The following is a 19,393-nucleotide window of genomic DNA, read 5'->3' as shown; positions in this document are numbered from 1 at the left end:
GCTTGCCTCTTCCTCTGCCAAGTTGCTTTAACTATCCAGTGCTTCTCATATTTCTCTCCCAGGAGCATTTGTTGGCCATTTACAACCATGTACCCCTCCCATGAGTAGTACCCCAATGTCAGACTCATTCATTTGCCACAGTGTTAGCAATCCAGTGCTGTTGCTGCTGCCCTGCAAGCAACATTAGCCGTCCATTAAAATGTCAGCTCACATTAGCACCTCAGCTTGAGTTTCTTTCCTTTGCCAGCCCTCTCGGCTCTCACCTTCCCTCTTGCAAGTTCTGTCCTTGAATCAAATTCAAACCTCAAAGAAAGAATAAGGAGGAGAGTCCAGCAAGAACAGAAATGACTTGTCTATTTGTGCCTATGAAAAAGAGCTTTTACCCCATTTTCACATATTTTCAGTAAATGCTATTTATTTTGGGGGCAATGTATGTCTTAAAAGGAAACAATTGCTGCTTCTCTGTAATAATGATCCTAAAAGCTCTGCATTATAAGAACAACATAACCTATGGGCTTTATTACAGACACAATAATGCCATTTTTTTTAATGATTTCCTTTTTCGCTTTAACAACAATAATAAAACAGTATCTTGTGCTTGATGCCAACAAAGCTGCATGAATAAATATTACTGGAAAAACAATCCTATTGAGCTGATATGATTTACATGATTTTATTTACTATTTATATTATTTACATGGTTTGCATGATTTTGGCAGACTTAAGGTATAATACTTAAGGTATACTTAAGGTATGGAGACCTGATGAAGGTCCCTGTATAGGACTGAAACGTATTACTCGTCATGTATTTTCTGTTTAAATAAATCTTTTTTGCTATTTTTTAAATCCTGAGAGTGCAGCAGCTTTATTCGTTTTTATATGTTTTTGTTGCTGTGGCACCCAGGTATAGATGTAGTATATGGTGTGCAACGAGTGGAATATATATATATATGTAATGAATATACAGTATATACTATCTTTTTGTATCCTCTAGTGGCTGTACCAATAGGACTCTAGTGATAAAAGTACATAAGATGCATCATACAAATTCATTACTTTAGACTGTGGACTGCAGTCTTGTTTTGGCAGCATTCACCCTTATCTGATTTTTTACACTGTTTTTATACAGAAGTTATGGCGCTCAAGCGTAAAAGAAAATACACCTTTATAAGTACACCATGAATTTATCACCACTTTTGACACTGTTTTCCAGTATTTTAGTATACATGATATGATTAATAGGCCCCCAGGAGTCCAGAAACAAAGAGGTATTTACAACTGCTAACTCAGTAGTGGTGCCGCATATAAATTGTGCCAAATAATCCCAATCATGGGGAGGCTCATTTAATAATTGAAAAAAAAATGTGAGTGCCAAAAAACAAGTTCACAAAATGCACCAAACTTTTTTTCCTTGAACGCTAGCTTATTTAAGGAAGGAATGCAACAAATGTTCTCAGGCACATTTTTCTCAGAAAAAAAGCAAGCCAGCGATCATCACATTGTTACATTGATTTTAATAAGGCGGCAATACTCAAATGTGTTAAAGACCTGGGAAATCAAATATATAAATAAAATAGAATAAATAGATTTGATAAATAGAAAATATTACAGGTATGGGATCCGTTATCTGGAAACCCGTTATCCAGAAAGTTCCGAATTACAGAAAGGCCATCTCCCATAGGCTCCATTATAATAAATTAATCCACATTTTTAAAAATGATTTAGTCTTTCTCTGTAATAATAAAACAGTACATTGTACTCGATCCCAACTAAGATATAATTAATCCTTATTGGAAGCAAAACCAGCCTACCTTCCTACCTCCTGTTCCGAATCTATTGCTACAAGGGAACCCTAGTGATACTTACAGGCCCTGTACCAATCAGGGCACACACATATAATTTACCTGCCCAATACCAGATATGAATACATATTCATGTGTTTTACTCTGGGCTGCAGTGATGGTCTGTGATTCAACCTGTAACAAAGCAGAGAATAATTGACTCTATTTCAGAGCCTTATAGAGAGAGAATAGGCTGCTGAACTATCTCCAGGTCACAAGTTCTCATTTCCTGCCCTTCCTTAAAAACAAAAGCAGAAATGTCTTAAATGTCAACAGTGAAGTCACAAATATGTTATTTTTTGCACTTTTAGGAAAAGCACTGAAGGTAAAACAAAGGAAAAATAAACCTGAGGGAATGCAAAGCACTTCCCAGTCAGAACCAAGGGCAGATCTGTAAGCCTGATTGGATGGTGTTCTTTATTAACTAGACCCCATATATTTTCATTATGGGATGGTTCACCTTTAAAGGAGACTTTTTGTGTAAAAAATAAGAACGTACCAGTGCGTTATACTCATTTAGATATAGAAGAATTGTGCTTAAAAAATTAGTGTTTCATGCTGATTTATTGAATATTTCTGCAAAAACCCTCATAATCCCTCCCTTCTCTTCCATTTCCTGCTCCCTGAATTCCCAGGGTAGCAGGGGAGCCTTTGTACTCCGCTCACTGCACTGTAGGACAGGAACCAATCAGCAGCTAGCAGGACCTGATAGAGAACTGAAGCATGTCTGTGCTTGTGTGACTGCAGGGCTGTGATTGGCTGTCCCCCTCCTACTAAGCTTCTAGCAGGGACACGCCCACCCCTCATTTGAAAACAGGAACTGGAGAACATCTATAGGAAGCTCCAATAAAGGGGCTATTTTTAAAGATAATAATTTTTAGCACCATGTAAAAGCAACACCATTTTTTACTCAAAATTGCCTACAAAATTAGGGTTTATTCATTTATCCTATATGTTTCCTTTAAGTTAATGCTTAGTATGTTGTATAATGGCCCATTCTAAGCAACTTTTAAATTGGTCTTCATAATTTTTCATAATTTTTTTAATTATTTGCCTTTTTCTTCTGACTCTTTCCAGCTTTAAATTGGGGTCACTGACCCTGTCTAAAAACAAATGATCTTTAAGACAACATGATTGTTATTGCTACTTTTTATTACTCATCTTTCGATTCAGACCCTCTCTTAATCAAATCAGTTCATGGTTACTAGGATAATTTGTTTCCTAGCAACCAGATAGGAAATTGCTGAATTGCTGAATTGCTGAAATTGCGAACTGGAGAGCTGCTGAATAAAAAGCTAAATAACTCAAAAACCACAAATAATAAAAAATGAAAACCAATTGCAAATAGTCTCAGAATATAACTCTCTGCATCATACTAACAGTTCATTTAAAAGAGAACAACCCCTTTAAGGAGAGTGGATGCTATATACTAGAGACAGTGATACTCTGCACACAAGTGTATATTATCCCATACAGACATAACCAATTACCCACCAATTTACACAAATGAAAAAGTAAAAAATAATGTGGTTTTATGGTGTTGTTAGAACCATTGAGGCGTCTGCAGGGCTGATTAGCGCTAATGTTTCTTGTATAAATAAGGTGACCTTCCCGCAGACTGCTTTAGCCTTAGATCAAATTGAAGCTGCATTAACAGGGTAATAATCAATCATATTCTTTCTCCTGATGGAGTAATAAAATAAAAATGGTCAAGTTTGCGCCTGTAAACCATAGCAGCCAATCAGCTGTCATCTGTTTGAAAGCAAACACTCAAGTGATTGCTATACATTACTAGACCTAGTGCACAGTTCTTTTACTTTAGTTTATAAAGTTAGTGGGGGCAGGAGTAGCAACACATACAAACCCGGTGACCCTCATTATCTGAACCAGGGGTGTTTTTTAGGGATGGGTTTACTTAGCCTTGGTATACTCCCCCTTTTTGTGTTTTTAGTGATGGGGGCACAAAGGAGTGGCTAGCTGGAGCCATGCACAGGGTGAGCAGCAGTTTTAAGTTGAAAAAGTGCAGTGAAGCTCAACAGATCGTTGTTCATGCACACAGAATTACATATAAAATATAGAATGGATACCTGGCATGTAATCTCCATAAATTGTCATAAATAAAAAAACTGTTACAGTGCTCACATTAATGGGACCAAAAACAGGTTAAGTGCCTAGCATCTGGAATTGTGTGTATGTGTGAATGTTCAGCAGCATGAAATAAATGTCTATTTCGACTGTGCAGGAAGCACCTGTATCAGAGGAATAAGTTCTTCCTGTAGTAGCAGTGGGGATAAAAGTCTCTGGAAAGGGAGTGTAACTGTGGGATAGCAGGTATAGTAGGGAGAGATGGTGTCTATAGTAACAGTGGGATAATAGTCTCTGGGAAGGGAGTGTGACTGTGGGATAGCAGGTATAGTAGGGAGAGATGGTGCCTATAGTAACAGTGGGATAATAGTCTCTGGGAAGGGAGTGTGACTGTGGGATAGCAAGTATAGTAGGGAGAGATGGTGCCTATAGTAACAGTGGGATAATAGTCTCTGGGAAGTGAGTGTGACTGTGGGATAGAAGGTATAGTAGGGAGAGCTGGTGCCTATAGTAACAGTGGATAATAGTCTCTGGGAAGGGAGTGTAACTGTGGGATAGCAGGTATAGTAGGGAGAGATGGTGCCTATAGTAACAGTGGGATAATAGTCTCTGGGAAGGGAGTGTGACTGTGGGATAGAAGGTATAGTTGGGAGAGCTGGTGCCTATAGTAACAGTGGATAATAGTCTCTGGGAAGGGAGTGTGACTGTGGGATAGCAGGTATAGTAGGGAGAGATGGAGCCTATAGTAACAGTGGGATAATAGTCTCTGGGAAGGGAGTGTGACTGTGGGATAGCAGGTATAGTAGGGAGAGATGGTGCCTATAGTAACAGTGGATAATAGTCTCTGGGAAGGGAGTGTGACTGTGGGATAGCAGGTATAGTAGGGAGAGATGGTGCCTATAGCAACAGTGGATAATAGTCTCTGGGAAGGGAGAGTGACTGTGGGATAGCAGGTATAGTAGGGAGAGATGGTGCCTATGTAACAGTGGATAATAGTCTTTGGGAAGGGAGTGTAACTGTGGGATAGCAGGTATAGTAGGGAGAGATGGTGCCTATAGTAACAGTGGGATAATAGTCTCTGGGAAGGGAGTGTGACTGTGGGATAGAAGGTATAGTAGGGAGAGATGGTGCCTATGGTAACATTAGGATAATAGTCTCTGGGAAGGGAGTGTGACTGTGGGATAGCAGGTATAGTAGGGAGAGATGGTGCCTATAGTAACAGTGGGATAATAGTCTCTGGGAAGGGAGTGTGACTGTGGGATAGCAGGTATAGTAGGGAGAGATGGTGCCTATAGTAACAGTGGATAATAGTCTTCGGGAAGGGAGTGTAACTGTGGGATAGCAGGTATAGTAGGGAGAGATGGTGCCTATAGTAACAGTGGGATAATAGTCTCTGGGAAGGGAGTGTGACTGTGGGATAGAAGGTATAGTAGGGAGAGATGGTGCCTATGGTAACATTAGGATAATAGTCTCTGGGAAGGGAGTGTGACTGTGGGATAGAAGGTATAGTAGGGAGAGATGGTGCCTATAGTAACAGTGGGATAATAGTCTTTGGGAAGGGAGTGTGACTGTGGGATAGCAGGTATAGTAGGGAGAGATGGTGCCTATGGTAACATTAGGATAATAGTCTCTGGGAAGGGAGTGAGACTGTGGGATAGCAGGTATAGTAGAGAGAGATGGTGCCTAAAGTAACATTAGGATAATAGTCTCTGGGAAGGGAGTGTGACTGTGGGATAGCAGGTATAGTAGGGAGAGATGGTGCCTATAGTAACAGTGGATAATAGTCTCTGGGAAGGGAGTGTGACTGTGGGATAGCAGGTATAGTAGGGAGAGATGGTGCCTATAGTAACAGTGGATAATAGTCTCAGGGAAGGGAGTGTGGCTGTGGGATAGCAGGTATAGTAGGGAGAGATGGTGCCTAAAGTAACATTAGGATAATAGTCTCTGGGAAGGGAGTGTGACTGTGGGATAGCAGGTATAGTAGGGAGAGATGGTGCCTATAGTAACAGTGGATAATAGTCTCTGGGAAGGGAGTGTGACTGTGGGATAGCAGGTATAGTAGGGAGAGATGGTGTCTATAGTAACAGTGGATAATAGTCTCTGGGAAGGGAGTGTGACTGTGGGATAACAGGTATAGTAGGGAGAGATGGTGTCTTTAGTAACAGTGGGATAATAGTCTCTGGGAAGGGAGTGTGACCGTGGGATAACAGGTATAGTAGGGGAGAGATGGTGTCTATAGTAACAGTGGGATAATAGTCTATGGGAAGGGAGTGTGACTGTGGGATAGCAGGTATAGTAGGGGAGAGATTGTGCCTATTATTAATGATAATAAGAAGGTAAAACGTGTCAGGACCAGTGATGATTGGTCCCATTTCCTTGCAGCAGACATATTTTGTATAATAACAGTCACCATAAAATGCATATTTATGTTTATTGTGCCGTGAAAGATATCTGACCCCTACTTGGCCCTACCTGAGTACAGTTACAGCTGCATTCTGAATAGCTTCCTTGTTATTTGCTATAGAAAGTGAGCCCTAGAGCCCAACATGCTCCCAAATGGCAACTTCCATAGCTACAAATGAGATTATGCCTGTATAAAAGATATTACAGTTTCTGAAGCAGCAACATCATTTTGTGCAGACTATGAGAACATTATATTTTCATGTGTATAAAGCTGATTAATATTATGATGGTAATGCACATTTAACTGTTTATCTGCCTGGGAGGGCTTGCTGTTAAAATTTAGCATGTTATTTTTAAATTATGGCGCATAGATGAGGGTAGAGGGAGAATATCCAAAATTAAAAAAAAAAGGTTTATCTGTCATTTAATTTTCCAGAACTAGAAAATAGCTAAAAACACATGACTTCCCTTCTGCATTCATTTATAGACTCATGTTGGCCATGGCCAGGGAAGGACTGAGAGCTAATGGTCCCCAAACATGAAAAAGATATGGAATTCAGGGATATCCATTACTAGCTTGGACATCTCAGATGCAACAAAGCCTGGCTTACCTACCCTATAATCAACCCTGAAACTTCTATACTGCTTGCTCAGCCATGCTCTTTTCATATCAGTAGAACATTAAAGTGGACCTGTCACCCAGACACAAAAATCTGTATAATAAAAGTCTTTTTCAAACTAAACATGAAATCCAATTTCTATTTTTTATTAAAGCATTCATAGCTGTTGTAAGCTCATTTAAAAATCTCAGCTGTCAATCAAATATTGTCTGCTCCTCCTCTATGCCAGTGGCATAGAGGCGGGGCAGACAATTACTTTCACTTTCCATTCAGCACTTCCTGGATGTCACTGCTCTCCCCACATTCCCCCGTTCTCTTCACCATTTAATTGTGTAACCAGGGCATGGGGATAGACATCAGGTCCCCCATTCTTGTGCACAAACAAGATTCTGAGATGATACAAGGCTTGGCTGCTGCCTGCTTGCTATAATTTTGAAATCCCAGACTGACGGAAACAAGATTCAAATAATTTATATAGTGTAATTAAAGTTAATTTTGTTTGACTTATGTGATAAAATAGGATTTTGAATAATTTTTTTGGGGTGACAGGTCCCCTTTCAATACATGTTGTGCAAAGAAGCTCACTTCAATCACTGCATATCACATGACGACATTTTTTTAAACAATTTTAAATAGTATATCAAGTATATCACAATACAGAGTCCTCCTCCTGTCTGCATATCTCATGTCAGCCACTCCTGACGCGTTTCGCTCCACTGGGCACTTCATTAGAGGAGGTGACCTCCTCTGATGGTACTGACAAAGACATATGTAAAATACCCATGTGGTGTATGAACCCTGAAGAGTATGTAAACCCCACACATGGACTTAATTTAAAGCACACCGGTCACCCTAAAATAGTTTTTTTTTTAAATTGCCCCCACCAGCGCAAGACAACTTGCAATTCAAAAAAACAAACTAGTGTTCCCCCAACCAGAGTGTGGACTTATTAGCCTGTACCCCTGGTGGGGGAAACTATTTTAGGGTAAGGTCAAACCAGGCGATTTGGGGTGACTTATTGCCTCGTCTTTGTGGCGACCAATCTCCCCAAATGCCTTACCTCTGTCTTGCGCCGGCTAAAATTAAAAATCGGCTGCGGCATGGCACACGCGTCGCTTCGTATTCGCTGCAGGCGATTTTTCATTTTAGCCGGCGCAAGACAGAGGTAAGGCATTTTGGGAGATTGGTCGGTGCAAAGAAGAGGCAATTAGTCACCAGGCGACTAAATCTCCCCAAATCGCCCAGTGTGACCTTAGCCTTAGGGTGACAGGTGCCCGTTAGAGGGGTCGTTCAACCTATATTAACTTTTAGTATATGTAAGATAACAATAAATTTGTTGACTAGCAGAGCATTTGTTTTTAGATGGGGTCAGTTACCCCCATTTGGAAGCTGTAAAGAGTCAGAAGGAGAAGGCAAATAATTCAAAAAACATAAAAAAGAAAAAATGAATGCCAATTGAAAAGTTGCTTAGAATTAGTCATTCTATAACATACTAAAAGTTCACTTGAAGGGGTTGTTCACCTTTGAATAAACATTTAGTCTGATGTAGAGAAAGATATTCATTTTTTTAATATTTGTGGTTATTTGCAGTTTCAGCAATCTGGTAGGTAAATTACCCTAGCAACCATGCAGTGAATTGAATAACAGACTAGAATATGAATAGGAGAAGGTCTAAATTAAAAGAGGAGCAATACAAAGTACCAATGACATTTTAGCCTTACATAGCATTTCTTTTTTTTTGATGGGGTCGGTGATCCGCATTTGGAAGCTGGAAAGGGTTAGAAGAAAAAGGCAAATTAATCAAAGACTAAAATAATAAACAATGAAGGCCATTTGAAAAGTTTCTTAGAATTGCCCCTCCTATAACATACTAAAAGTTAAGTTACAGGTGAACCACCCTATTAAAGATAAACTTGGTCACCAGAGACTCTTCAACTCAAATGGGGTATGACATGTTTTAAAGCAGTTGATAACTGTTAAGGGGCCTATTAGATTGTAAGCTCTTTTAGGCAAAGGCTCTCTTTTAGGGGCCCATTTACTTAGCTCGAGTGAAGGAATAGAAGAAAAAAAACTTTGAATTTCGAATGTTTTTTTTGGCTACTTCGACCATCGAATTGGCTACTTCAACCTTCGACTTCGACAAAGAACGAATCGTTCAAATATTCGACTATTCGATAGTCTAAGTACTGTCTCTTTAAAAAAACTTTGACCCCTTAGTTTGCCACCTAAAACCTACCGAAGTCAATGTTAGCCTATGGGGAAGGTCCCCATAGGCTTTGCAATCTTTTCTGGTCGAACTATTTGTGGTAAATCCTTCGACTTAGATATTCGAAGTCGAAGGATTTACATTCAACAGTCGAATATCGAGTGTTAATTAACCCTCGATAATAGACCCTAGGTAAATCTGCCCCATAGTGTTGATAAAATGTATTCGCCAGGCATGGATTTACGGCGAACTTCCATCCGTCTGACCTGCAAATTTTTTCGCAAAAATTTGCAACAGAAAAATTTGCAACTAAAAAACAGGTTACATTTTGAAAACACGACTAAGCTCACAAAAAGGGGCCCATTTATTAAACTTCTAATTTATGTGGTTGTTTTTTTAAAGGGGAAGTCCCTCAAAACTGCTAAAAATCCGAAACCAAAAATACTCCATCTCAAACTTGTCAAGGTCATGTAGAAGTCAATGGCAGATGTCACTGAAGTTGTTTCTTGACATCATGATCTGCGCTGGATGATCCGTTACAGTTGGGATTGTCGTCCTATAATCCAATAAAGTTGATTTTTAGAGGCAACAATTTGATAAAGCCGCATTTTCGGATTGTCAGTTGTACGATTCGAATTGATGCACGACTTTGTTGCAAAGTTTTTCCACTCTGATTTTTTTTCCGAGAACAATTAACAACTTTGTTTTAATACAAAAATGAGAGGAATTAGAGTTAAATAACTCCCTTAAACTATGAATGCCTTGACATTTATTAAAAGATCCGAATAGAAAAAAAGTATATATGGGAAAATAATTCACAAAAAAATACGAATCCCTCTAAAATCTCAAAAAGATTAGAGTTTTTCTCACAATTCTCATAGGACCTCAACAACTTTTCCCTGGCAAAGTTTTGTGTTAGTGGTTTCTGTGGTTTTTACACTTGGGGGCAGATTGATCGGATTTCGAAGTGGTAAATACTTTGAAAATTCAACCATCGAATGGCTTTAAGTTTTTTTCACCGAATTTGACCGTTTTGCCAAAGTAAAACCGATGAAATCCTTCGAATCGAACAATTCGAATGATTTCATCCATCGATTAAACGATTTTTCTTTGACTTCAAAAAACATAGAAAACTGCTCTAGAAGGTCCCGTAGGCTAACATAGCACTTCGGCAGGTTTAATTTGGCGAAGTATTGAAGTCGAAGTTTTTTTTAAAGAGACAGTACTTCGATTATCAAATGGTCGAATATTCAAAGTATTTTACTTTGAATCGAAGTCAAAGTCGTAGTATCCTATTCAATGGTCAAAGTATCCAAAAAATTACTTAGAATTTCAAATTTTTTTGCAATGAAAATTCCCTCGAATTCACTTTGACCCTTGATAAATCTGCCCCTTAATAAATCTCGAATTTCTAGAGCTTTTTAGAAAAATAGGAAAGCCACAATTTTTTAGAGATTAGAGCAAATGGGCCCCTTAGTATGACTGGAAAATGAGTGAAATCCTGTCTGTATATATTTACATTCCATCAAAAAAACAAATGACCAGGTTTCCCCTTTTCCTTTCTTGTAGCAAACAAAGGAAAACCATTTATCCCGCTGTCATACTCAGTTATTTCTTTATCTTCGCACAGATCTACTGGGCACCATAACATTGCCGTTGTTCTACATCCCCCTCTCCCTATATCACAATAGACTCGTTTCCTGTGTTTGGGAGCTAACGATCTTGCCGTTTCCTCTACAATGTCTTAACCTGGGAGCAGAAAGTAAGATTCCACTAGGAAACGTCATGGGGACCTGGAAAGAAAACACCCTTTAGGCAAAACTGGAATAACTGCATAGGGTACAGGAAAGAAGCAAGATCAGCAATCAATTTTTTTAGGAAACAGTAAAATTCCCTACGGAAAAAGTTGCAGTGAAAAAACGCAAGAAAAAATGCAGATTGACTTTAATGCATTTGGAGTGGGAAAAAAAGTCGCCCATAGACTCTAATATATTTTGCTACAAAAATGTTGCAGCAACAAAAAAGTTGCCGGTAGACTTTAATGCGCTTTGTGAAAATTCGCTCATCGCTATATGTCAGATAACAATAAATTTGTAGACTAACAGAGCATTTAGATTGGGGTCAGTGACCCCCATTTGGAAGCTGGAAAGAGACAGAAGGAGAAGGCAAATAATTCAAAAACTATAAAAAAGAAAAAAATGAATGGCAAGTTGCTTAGAATTAGTCATTCTATAACATACTAAAAGTTCACTTGAAAGGGTTGTTCACCTTTAAGTAAACATTTAGGGGCCCATTTACTTAGCTTGAGTGATGGAATAGAAGAAAAAAAACTTAGAATTTCCAATGTTTTTTTTGGGTACTTCGGCCATCGAATGGGTACTTCGACCTTCAACTAAAAATCATTTGACTATTCGACCATTCGATAGTGGAAGTACCGTCTCTTTAAAAAAAACTTCGACCCCCTAGTTTGCCACCTAAAACCTACCAAAGTCAATGTTAGCCTATGGGGAAGGTCCCCATAGGCTTTCTAAGCTTTTTTGGGTTGAAGAAAATTTGTTCGATCGATGGATTAAAATCCTATCGAGGGTTAATTGACCCTCGATATTCGGCCATAAGTAAATTTGCCCCCTAGTATGATGTAGAGAGTGATATTCTGAGACAATTTGCAATTGGTCTTCATTTTTTATTATTTGAGGTTTTTGAGTTATTTAGCTTTTTATTCAGCAGCTCTCCAGTTTGCAATTTCAGAAATCTTGTTGCTAGGGTTAAAATTGCCCTAGCAACCATGCACTGATATGAATTAGAGAATGGATTATGAAAAGGAGAGGGTGAAAAAAGAGAGGTAAGTAATAAAAAGTAGCAATAACAATAATAAGGGGCAGTTTTACCAAGGGTAAATTTCGAATTTTGAGTAAATTCGAAATTTAATTTTTCACTTCGACCCTTGATAAATCTGCCCCTAAATGTGTAGCCTTACAGAGCATTTGCTTTTTACATGGGGTCAGCGACCCTCGTGTCAGTCAGAAGAAATAATGAAAAAAACTTTAGAAAAATATATTGAAAAGTTGCTTAGAACTGGTTATTCTATAACATACTAAACGTTAACTTAAAGGTGAGCCCCCTTTAAACACCTGGCATAGGGGGGCAGTAAGTACAGTGCTGTGCGAATCTGAAGGATACTATAGTTAAGGGGTGGGTCCATGTATCACCCTCAGTCCGCCACTCATGAAAACATCGTTGTCCACCAGTCCATAATTAAGTGTGGGGATTGCTGCCGTTTCTTATTAATGACTTTATAGCTTGAGGATAGTGATGGGCGGATAAATTCAGCAGGCGCAAATTCGCGGCAGATTTCTGTGTTTCGAAAAATCAAACGCGTCTGAAAAATTTGGGCGCGCGTCTGAATAGTCGCGCGTCTAAACATTGTCGCGCGTCAAAACATTGTCGCCCATTGACTTTAATGCATTTGGCCAAAATAGGTGCATATTACAATTGTCGCGGGCGTTCCGTATAAATTTGATGCCCGTTGACTTCAATGCATTTCACAAATTTTTCGCCATTTCATGAATTTCATGGGCAATTAGTGAGTTTTTCAGCGTAGCGAAACTGGACAAATTCATCCATCACTACTTGAGGAAAGTGACCCTGACTCCCTAACCCCCTATCCCGTGTACTGTATCTCTCATATGAATATAAAGATAAATCTGTTACCTTCACTGTGTGTATCTTACAGTCAGTTACTAGTGAGGGGCGAATTTGGGGAGTTTCGCCGAAAAATCCGCAAATTTCCCACGAAATTTGCGCAATGACGAAACATTCACCAAACGGCGCTGGCGTCTTGTTTTTGACGCCGGCATTCATTTTTTGGATGGCGGTGTCCTTTTTTGGACGCCGGCGAACATTCACCGGCAAAAATGTGCCGGCGTTTATTTCCTTTTTTGACTCTGCAAATTTTCGCTGGCGAATTTTCACGGCGGTTTCGTGAATTTATTCGCCGGCGGCAAATTGCGGGAATTTGCCGCAAATTCGCACCCATCACTATCAATGACTCACTAGCCAGCCTTTGGCCTCCAGAATACAGTATTAATTGCTTTATCTGGCCCATAGCTTACTCAAGCCATTCATTACGCTGTGATACAGGCTGCTATTGACATGGAAGGCCGATATCATAGTATTACTGTCTGATAATACTTACTGGAGCTCCAACCTTAATAATTAACCCTCTCCATTAGTCTCAAGTTTGGAACACTTCGTATCTCATAGATAAAATCCATCTTAAATGTAATTCATTTCTCATAGAATCCCAGTTTACATCTGGAGCATGTTATTCTTCAGATCCATCTTACCTTGACCTTTCATTCTGAAAACAAAATTCATCTGGAAATGTGCCCAGGCAAGGTAAATAGTTTGATAACTTACCCATGACCCATGACCAGCTCCCCGGGCTAAATAACACAAAGGGATGCACTTAGAATCACTTCTAAAGGCAAAGTAACTTTACAGTCAGGATTTTCCTTCATATTTTCTGCTGATTCAGAGTACAGGTATGGGATCTGTTATCTGGAAATCCATTATCCAGAGAGCTCCGAATGACGGAAAGGCCGCCTCCCATAGACTTCATTATAATCAAATAATTCCGATTTTTAAAATTGATTTAGTTTTTTCTGTAATAATAAAACAGTAACTTGTACTTGATCTCAACTAAGATATAATTAATCCTTATTGGAGGCAAAACCAGCCTATTGGGTTTATTTAATGTTTACATGATTTTCTAGTAGTACAGAAAGATCCCTTATCCGGACAATCCAAGGTCCCGAGCATTCTGGATAACGGGTCCCATTCCTGTACAAGGTCATTATTTTTGTGCTTCAAGGGTGGTTTACCTTTAAATCAACTTTTAGCATGTTATCAAATGGCTAATTCTTAGCAACTTTTCCATTGGCCTTCTTTTGTATAGTTTATGAATTATTCGCCTTCTTCTTCTTCTGACTCTTTCCAGCTTTCAAATGGGGGTCACTGACCCCATCTAAAAACAAATACTCTGTAAGGCTACACAGTTATCGTTACTTTTTATCACTCACCTTTCTATTCAGTCCCTCTCCTATTCAAATTCCAGTCTCTTATTCAAATCAATGCATGGTTACTAGGGTAATTTTTTCCCTAGCAACCAGACTGCTGAAAGTGCAAACTGGAGAGATGATGAATAAAAAGCTAAATAACTCAAAAACCATAAATAAATGATTATCATTTCAGAATATCATTCTGTATATCATACTAAAAGTTATTTTAAAGGTGAACAACCCCTTTAACTGCTTCGTGTTTGCATAGTCTAACAACACAGCACAGCATCATAGATGACACTGTTCCACTGGAGGTGTATCTGCTAGGGTACACTATATGGCAGCTCCCGTTTATGTGTGAAAATTCACAAACACGGCGTGTCATACAGCATTGCTGCCGTCGACTGCATTGAGAAATTCAGCACCTGTGTTCATAAATCAGAACCAAAGTACCATATTTGTCTTTTTAAAGCAGGAGGAAGTAGGAAAAAAAAATTTTTTTTTTACTTTTGTGAAGTTTTAAGCACTAAAGACTAATATAATACACAGGAGCTATGAATCAGATGTACAAATGTATTATAAGTGGATCTTAGTGATGACAATTGTGTAACATGACTCATTGACTCATAACAGTGTCATAAGGAACAGTGTACACCTACATTAATATAAAAAAGATATTAGAAGTCACCTTGACTTTCATGACCAGAATAAGCTCACACTTTATAAAGGTCTCAACCACTATGTCCCCTGTGACTTTCAACATTCATATAATCAATATGGCAACATCTATGGCTCATGGCTATCTATATCTATCTATCATATCTATCATATCTATCATCTATCATATCTATCATCTATCTATCTATCTATCTATCTATCTATCTATCTATCTATCTATCTATCTATCTATCTATCTATCTATCATATCTATCTATCATATCTATCATCTATCATCTATCATCTATCTATCTATCTATCTATCTATCTATCTATCTATCTATCTATCTATCTATCTATCTATCTATCTATCATATCTATCATCTATCATCTATCTATCTATCTATCTATCTATCATATCTATCATCTATCATCTATCTATCTATCTATCTATCTATCTATCTATCATCTATCTATCATATCTATCATCTATCATCTATCTATCTATCTATCTATCTATCTATCTATCTATCTATCTATCTATCTATCTATCTATCTATCTATCATATCTATCATCTATCATCTATCTATCTATCTATCTATCTATCTATCTATCTATCTATCTATCATTATCATCATCATCATCAATCTAATCTATCAATCTAATCTCTCTCTCTCTCTCTCTCTCTCTCTCTCTCTTTCTCTCTTTCTCTCTTTCTCTCTTTCTCTCTCTCTCTCTCTCTCTCTCTCTCTCTCTTTCTCTCTTTCTCTCTCTTCTCTCTTTCTCTCTCTTTCTCTCTCTCTCTCTCTCTCTCTCTCTCTCTCTCTCTCTCTCTCTCTCTCTCTCTCTCTCTCTCTCTCTCTCTCTCTCTCTCTCTCTCTCATGGTAGATACAGTTTTACTCTTATGTATTGAACAGTAAAGCAATTTTCCTGTTAGTTTCCATTTATATAGCATTAAGACTGATGCCAGACCATATGACAGTGAGTGCCCCTGAGTGATCACTGCCTCCTAATTATAGTTATACCGTATGACCATAGAGTATTGAAGCTCACCAGCTCTAGTGAGACAAGTCTTTAGCTTCTGTCCACATAGTAAAATAAAGCTTTATGTGTAACCTAATGCTAGATACTAGATACTTTTAATGCACTTAGTATAGGTGTAAGAACATAGACTTTGAACCATGTGACTGGGGTCTTCTCTTTATATGCAGCACTGGGGATTGGATGTTGTGCCTCTTGTTATTGGTGTGTAGGCTTTGCGTCTTCTTTTGCATTATAAATGAAGTTCAGACCTGGATTTGTGGAGAGACCATCAAGGCCCAGGCCTAGGATGGCAGGATTTTAGGGGGTGGCATGCTGCCCAACCACACCCACATTGGTTCAGAAACAATAGATTTTTAAATCTCCTGTGCACCAATCCCCATTGCTCCAGTCCCAATGAATCCCAATGATGAAAATTTGAGCGAATAAAAGGGACGGACAGGGGCGACGAACGACAGTAGGCCTAGGGGTGCCCGCTGTGTAAATCCGGCCCTGATGACATTTCTTACAAGTCTCTTGAAAGAAAGCCTTTAGCCTGGAGAAATAGGAGCTCTGACCATTTTGGCAGTAAATAAAGAAGGGTGGGATAGGGTGAGATAATAGAGCAGGATGAATCCTGGTTGTGTAGGACAGAGCAAACCAAAGTTTTCCCAGAGAGACCATGCACATAAGGTTATTGAATGTTTGTAAAATAACAAGGTTCTGTTAAGTAAACTAAGAGTGCTTACATTTGATCTTGTTACAAGTTAACCATCAATTCAGGCCCACTAATGGTAAACTGAGATGGTGAGACTTTCTGAAACATCTGGAGTGGCCAATGGTGCTTTTGGAGTGTACATGTACATTAACTATGTTTTCTCTAACCTCACCAAACCAAAACCCTTCATCCTCACTCTGAGATAATGGGATATAACCAGATCTGAGCTGGAGAACAGATTTCAGCAATGTTTTGGTTGCAGTACATGCCAAAGCAGCTGTTCCTAAACTGAGATGGAACAAACCAAATGTTTAGTAGTGGCATGAAACATTTTTTTTCAGCTAGAAACTGATAAAAAACAGCATAATTTGCACATTTTGATCAGTTTTCTCGAAGTTTAATATTTATATATATTGGCCCCATGTGTAAATGCATATAGGGCACTTTCATTTCCTGGTGTTATAGGTCCTTTAAGCTCTGGGAGTTTTCCTACATATTGCTAATATTAACCGGTGTCTTCAATGAATAAAATGATTTCTTTTATCTAATGGTCTTATATTTCTTAAGAGCTCCTTTGCTATCAGATACTTTTCCATCAGGATTCTCAGGCATTTAATGTAACAGCTATTATTACTCATTCCGAAGTGGGTGACTGTATCAGCCTGCAATCGAAGGATATTCAGTTTAATCATTCCAGAAGACTCTGAAATACCTTATTTTAAAGAATGCATTCTTAATTCTTTTTTCTAGACATATCTTCTTCGTTCGTTCAGGCAAATCGATTCCTTATATCATTGCTGCCCAACTGGTTAACAAGTATGGAATTCTATGTTTATGTGTAGAAAGGTTTTGTCCGCTGCTTGCACTGATATAGACGCATAACAAGGAGCTATGTGATTAATGGGGTGGTTCAGCTTTAAGTTAATTTTTAGTATGTTCTAGAATGGCTAATTCTAAGCACCTTTACAATTGGTCTTCATTATTTATTTTTTTATGGTTTTTGAATTATTTGTGTTCGTCTGCTGACTCTGTCCAGCTTTCACTGACTCCATCTAAAAAACAAATGCTCTGTAAGGATACAATTTTAAAGTGATTGCTACTATTTATTACTTATCTTTGTATTTATATTCTCTCCTAGTCATTTTCCACTTTTATTCTTGTATTCATATTCAATGCATTGTTTCTAGGGTAATTTAAACCCTAGCAACCAGATCACTGACATTGCAAACTTGGAGAGTTCCTGAATAAAAAGCTAAATAACTCAAAAACCACCACCTTTGGGTTCAGGTCCATATGCTCGAGTATGAAATACAATTACCTGTGGTTCCCTAATAAATACAGTACTGCTGGCAATCCTTCTATTGCCCCTTACCTGTCCGTAACATTACCCTGTTATTTAGATGCAGGGAAAAAGCCCTGTTTTTCCACCTGCCCTATGGCACTATGAGTGGACTTGGAAATCTTGCTTGTGTGTACCCTTGGGTGCTCCTTGGCTTGCTATAGATACAAGTATGGCATCCCTTATCTGGAAACCTGCTATCTATAAAGCTCTGAATGGTGGGAAGGTAATCTCAATAGACTGCACTATAATCAAATAATTCAAAATTTTAATACATATTTCCCTTTTCTCTGTAATAATAAAACATTCCTTGTACAGGGAGTCCCTGAGTTACAACCTTCCAACTTAAATACAACTCACACTTACAAACGGTGGCTATTTGTGACATTAGGGGGCACATTTACTAAGGGTCGAATATCGAGGGTTAATTAACCCTCGATATTCGACCCTCAAAGTAAAATCCTTTGACTTCAAATATCGAAGTCGAACGATTTACCGCAAATACTTCGATCGAACGATCGAAGGAAAAATCGTTTGATCGAATGATTAAATCCTTTGAATCGAACGTTTCGAAGGATTTTAATCCATCGATCGAAGGATTTTCCTTCGATAAAAAAAAGCTTGGAAAACTTATGGGGAAGGTCCCCATAGGCTAACATTGAAGCTCGGTAGGTTTAAAGTGGCGAAGTAAGTAGTCAAAGTTTTTTTTAAAGAGACAGTACTTTGACTATCGAATGGTCGAATTATCAAATGATTTTTAGTCATAGTCGAAGGTCGTAGTAGCCTATTCGATGGTCGAAGTACCCCAAAAAGACTTCGAATCCTTCACTAGACTAAGTAAATGTGCCCCTGGGTAACCCAAACCCAGAACTAATGCCAAAGTTCTGGTCTAAGCCGTCTCTTCTGCCTGTAGCAGTCGCCTTTGGCTTTGGGTGGAGCCCTCCGCTGCTCAGATGCCGCCAGGTGCAGGAGAACAAGGGAGAGGGTTCTGGAAGAGCAAGGGAACCGTACGTACCACTGGAACAGAGAATAGGAGTGTAGTGAATGGCAATCTGAGTCAATACCAAGCTGGATAGTATGCAATACACAATCGAGAGACAGGATAGTAGTTGGGGTCAAGGTCATGTGAAAATACCAAATCATGCAGCGTGGTACAAAATCGATAGACAGGAGCATAATCAAGGTCACAGGCCAAATCTATACAAAGGTATAGAACAAAATCAAAATCAGGTAGAATGGTCAGAAAACAGGGAAGAGTCAGGACAGGCAGCAATCAGGACAAGAATCAGGATCAGGCAAGGTCAAACACATAATAATAAACTAGTAATTGCACCCAGGAACTATCAGAATAGACCTATGTTGGGCAATGACACAGAGTACACCGTTGCTTTAAATATTTGAATTTTAGCACCATGTGCAATGACGTCATATGCACGCTGTGT

Source organism: Xenopus laevis, chromosome 6L (assembly GCF_017654675.1).
Source record: "Xenopus laevis strain J_2021 chromosome 6L, Xenopus_laevis_v10.1, whole genome shotgun sequence".
Lineage (NCBI taxonomy): Eukaryota > Metazoa > Chordata > Amphibia > Anura > Pipidae > Xenopus > Xenopus laevis.
This window is presented reverse-complemented; position numbering follows the sequence as displayed.